Source organism: Schistocerca serialis, unplaced genomic scaffold, assembly GCF_023864345.2.
Source record: "Schistocerca serialis cubense isolate TAMUIC-IGC-003099 unplaced genomic scaffold, iqSchSeri2.2 HiC_scaffold_1162, whole genome shotgun sequence".
Taxonomy (NCBI): domain Eukaryota; kingdom Metazoa; phylum Arthropoda; class Insecta; order Orthoptera; family Acrididae; genus Schistocerca; species Schistocerca serialis.
The window spans coordinates 142,501-147,500 of record NW_026047362.1 but is presented as its reverse complement, the minus strand read 5'-3'; the positions used below and the strand labels follow the sequence as shown (position 1 = coordinate 147,500).

The following is a 5,000-nucleotide window of genomic DNA, read 5'->3' as shown; positions in this document are numbered from 1 at the left end:
AATCCTTCCGGTGTCCGGGCCTGGTGAGGTTTCCCGTGTTGAGTCAAATTAAGCCGCAGGCTCCACTCCTGGTGGTGCCCTTCCGTCAATTCCTTTAAGTTTCAGCTTTGCAACCATACTTCCCCCGGAACCCAAAAGCTTTGGTTTCCCGGAGGCTGCCCGCCGAGTCATCGGAGGAACTGCGGCGGATCGCTGGCTGGCATCGTTTATGGTTAGAACTAGGGCGGTATCTGATCGCCTTCGAACCTCTAACTTTCGTTCTTGATTAATGAAAACATACTTGGCAAATGCTTTCGCTTCTGTTCGTCTTGCGACGATCCAAGAATTTCACCTCTAACGTCGCAATACGAATGCCCCCGCCTGTCCCTATTAATCATTACCTCGGGTTCCGAAAACCAACAAAATAGAACCGAGGTCCTATTCCATTATTCCATGCACACAGTATTCAGGCGGGCTTGCCTGCTTTAAGCACTCTAATTTGTTCAAAGTAAACGTGCCGGCCCACCGAGACACTCACTCAAGAGCACCCTGGTAGGATTGCAACGGGGTCCGCCTCGGGACGCACGAGCACGCACGAGGCGCGTCGCACGCCTTCGACTCGCCCCACCGGCAGGACGTCCCACGATACATGCCAGTTAAACACCGACGGGCGGTGAACCAACAGCGTGGGACACAAATCCAACTACGAGCTTTTTAACCGCAACAACTTTAATATACGCTATTGGAGCTGGAATTACCGCGGCTGCTGGCACCAGACTTGCCCTCCAATAGATACTCGTTAAAGGATTTAAAGTGTACTCATTCCGATTATGGGGCCTCGGATGAGTCCCGTATCGTTATTTTTCGTCACTACCTCCCCGTGCCGGGAGTGGGTAATTTGCGCGCCTGCTGCCTTCCTTGGATGTGGTAGCCGTTTCTCAGGCTCCCTCTCCGGAATCGAACCCTGATTCCCCGTTACCCGTTACAACCATGGTAGGCGCAGAACCTACCATCGACAGTTGATAAGGCAGACATTTGAAAGATGCGTCGCCGGTACGAGGACCGTGCGATCAGCCCAAAGTTATTCAGAGTCACCAAGGCAAACGGACCGGACGAGCCGACCGATTGGTTTTGATCTAATAAAAGCGTCCCTTCCATCTCTGGTCGGGACTCTGTTTGCATGTATTAGCTCTAGAATTACCACAGTTATCCAAGTAACGTGGGTACGATCTAAGGAACCATAACTGATTTAATGAGCCATTCGCGGTTTCACCTTAATGCGGCTTGTACTGAGACATGCATGGCTTAATCTTTGAGACAAGCATATGACTACTGGCAGGATCAACCAGGGAGCTGCGTCAACTAGAGCTGAGCAGCCGGCCGCCCGGGAGTGTGTCCCGGGAGCCCGCGCGAACACGCAAGCGTCCGCTCAATTATTCTGCAAACAGGAGGAGGCTGAGCTCCCCTGCACAATACACCTCGAAACCCTCTCAGGTCCCGGCGGCGCGCAGCGCCGTCCTAAGTACTTGGTCGGGTTCGAGAGAGGCGCAATCGCCCGGAGTTTGGCGAGTAGACGCTTTAGGTGCGACCACCCGTGCTCCCAACTGAGCTTGCCGCTGCCGACAGAGGCCCGGGAGCGTGCTATCGTGGCATTGCCGGCGGGAGACAACACGCGCCACCTACGGTGGCCGGCAGCTCCAACGCCAGCGCCACAGAAGGACAAAAGCCCCACTTGGGTGCCGAAGCGAACTCTCCCAGCACAGCGCACGCGCCAACACGTCCGCACAGCTGCGATACAATCCACCTGCGAGAACCGCAGAGGCGACCGAGCAGCAGACGGCGTCGCGGCGCCGAGCGCCGGGCGGCGGCGCATCCTCAGCGCACACAGTCCTCAATCGGACCAGCACACTGCAGATGTCCACCGCGCTTCGCACCGGGCCCGCGAGGACCTACTTTGGCCGCACGGCGCCGCGTGCAGGGTGCGCCGGCGCGCAGCTGCGCCGCCTGCCGCCTCCGTCGGCCGGCGCGCCTGCCACTGGCCGCCCCCACCAGCCGGCTGTAGCGCGTGCGCCCACGCACCGCGCGGCCAGCACGCCGGGAGGCCCCCCCTCACCGGCCGGGGACGGTCCCACCCAGCCACCGCCGCGTATCGCTTCACACCCACATGCCATTCACGTTCGTGGGCATGGTGGGTATCGCTGAAACAACCGGTTGGTAGCTCAACCGATCGTCGCCATCACTGATTCACCTCTAGCGAGAACAACCGCACCACAACGGTTTACCAGTTCTTCATTTGCGTAACGTCACCAGCAAACGTAGACGTCCATCGCCATTTGCAAATTCAACGATTGTTGCATGCCTGTGTCAGGTGTCACGACACACTATGTCTGCCCACATACACGCAACAACATGTGCACGCTTCGCGAACACGTGGAAGGTGGCCCCCGTACGTATGCGATGTCCATTGCGCGAACGACTGTCAACCGGCCTCTGTCGCATGTCGCAGATGTGGAACGCAGTGCACCATGCTATCACGGTGTGTGAGAAGAGACGACTACGTCTGACAACACGCGCCACTACATCAACAGACGGCTCATGGTGATCGCCATCCACGGCATACCATACTGCAATCCAGCTCTTATAGGGAGACGACACGTAGCTGAGTGCACAATATTTGGACCGTATGGTTCGCCGTTGTTGGCGCAGTCGTGGTACGGTCACACATGTACCACGATGTATCATTCAGTACATGAGGACCAATGTGCAGTACAGTGTGTGATTTGGACGTACAACATCAGCGGACAGTTGACACAAGCCGTACCACAACGTAGGCTGTGCTTCGCCATGCGAATGCCAATGAACAACTGCGAAGGGCATTGAGCATGTACGTCCTGCTGCCGTCCGCATTACAGTGTATAGCTGCAAGGTGTTTAACATGAAGCGATACTCTGGGGACCGGGCAGTGCGAGTAGCAAACTATATTGCGGGGGTTGCAGTTAGGCAACACTACACTAATTTAACGCGTCGTATGACAATTACAGAGCAGGTTAAGGCCCAACGTGTGTTGGGTTAAGGCGCAACGTGGGTTGGGTTAAGGCGCAACGTGGGTTAGGTTAAGGCGCAACGTGGGTTGGGTTAAGGCGCAACGTGGGTTAGGTTAAGGCGCAACGTGGGTTAGGTTAAGGCGCAATATAGGTTAGGTTAAGGCGCAATATAGGTTAGGTTAAGGCGCAATATAGGTTAGGTTAAGGCGCAATATAGGTTAGGTTAAGGCGCAATATAGGTTAGGTTAAGGCGCAATATAGGTTAGGTTAAGGCGCAATATAGGTTAGGTTAAGGCGCAATATAGGTTAGGTTAAGGTACAATATGGGTTAGGTTAAGGCGCAATATAGGTTAGGTTAAGGTACAATATGGGTTAGGTTAAGGTACAATGTGGGTTAGGTTAAGGTACAATGTGGGTTAGGTTAAGGCGCAATATAGGTTAGGTTAAGGTACAATATGGGTTAGGTTAAGGTACAATGTGGGTTAGGTTAAGGTACAATGTGGGTTAGGTTAAGGTACAATATGGGTTAGGTTAAGGCGCAATATAGGTTAGGTTAAGGTACAATATGGGTTAGGTTAAGGCGCAATATAGGTTAGGTTAAGGTACAATATGGGTTAGGTTAAGGTACAATGTGGGTTAGGTTAAGGTACAATGTGGGTTAGGTTAAGGCGCAATATAGGTTAGGTTAAGGTACAATATGGGTTAGGTTAAGGTACAATGTGGGTTAGGTTAAGGTACAATGTGGGTTAGGTTAAGGTACAATGTGGGTTAGGTTAAGGTACAATGTGGGTTGGGTTAAGGTACAATGTGGGTTAGGTTAAGGTACACATTGTTGTAAGGAAAGGTGTATTGGGGGGGGGGGGGGCGGCGGCGGCGGCGGCGGCCGGTTTGTTGATTGTGATTATAGTAAGTGGATGCCTGCGGCATCATCTGATTTGCCACGTCAGGATGCACCTTTGGCTCATGACAGGCGGCGCTCTGATTCCATGCTTGTGGCAGACCTGTGTCTTTCATTCCTGCCATTGTTTGTGTGCTGTGACAGGAGGCAGTATTGTGATGTTGGGTGTACCCCTGTGTAGGACATGTGTGGGTGTTGGTGGCTTAGCTGAGCAATGGTGGTTGTCGGAAGGGTGGGGTATTCTGTTTTGTGAGTGGACCTCCCGGTCTGGTTATGATAGTGTGGATTGTCTAATGTGGCGGAGAGGATGCACTGGGTGTTGTTCCATGCTGGTGCTTACATATTGTCTTTGTGCCTGTTACAGGCAGAGAGTAGTGCGTGATAAGAGTGTCTGGCTGACGTGTGGTTGTGATTGTGAGCAGAGTCTTTCAGCATGTATACGGACAGTTGTATACATTATCTGTATTTTGATGGCTCTATCTATTACTAATCAGCGCCGTGTATACGTTTCATCCGGTTCCAGTCGAAACTGTTGTATCTCTGTACATTAGTGACACGGCGAGGCCGCCATGTAGTTACTCGTCTCGGCAGCTTCCACCGGTGTATGGCAAATGATTATAAGGAATCAGTCTAGTCGTCAATACCGATAGTGTGACGTCACATGTCTGGGGTGGGGGACGCTGCGCCCTTCCGGTGGGTCATGGCCTAGGAAGACTCTTCCCACGCAGGGGGGCTTGGACTGTCATTGACTCTTCCGAGTAATATACTTGCCGTACGTTTTTGCGACTGCGAGTACAACGCTCACCGGTACCGAAATGGATGGAGCGCCTCCTAGCTGCCGCTGAGCATCTGCATTCGTACAGAGAGCAACGCGATCGCGTCTGTAGCTCGTACGTGGTACAGCTCGCAGCTCATGTATATGGACAGCGGGAATGTCGCATATTGGACATAACTCTTCATGAAACGCACGTTATAGGGGTGGATTGCACATTGCGAGTGCGAGCAAAGTCCGCCGTGCATCCGCTGGAGTTGCGAGTTGGGCGGTTGGGGTGGGGCACGAACGGGTGCAGGTGGAGTGA

The 5,000-nt window shown here is 53.4% G+C and overlaps 1 non-coding gene across 1 annotated transcript in view; it reads right to left on the bottom strand.

Annotated features, from left to right (window-relative positions):
* Nucleotides 1–1,331, bottom strand: part of LOC126433228 (small subunit ribosomal RNA) — a 1,910-nt gene extending 579 nt beyond the window's left edge. The window contains exon 1 of the ribosomal RNA XR_007578340.1: nucleotides 1–1,331. This exon is cut by the window's left edge and continues 579 nt beyond it. This is a non-coding gene — a ribosomal RNA (small subunit ribosomal RNA).
* Nucleotides 1,332–5,000: the final 3,669 nt, after the last annotated feature.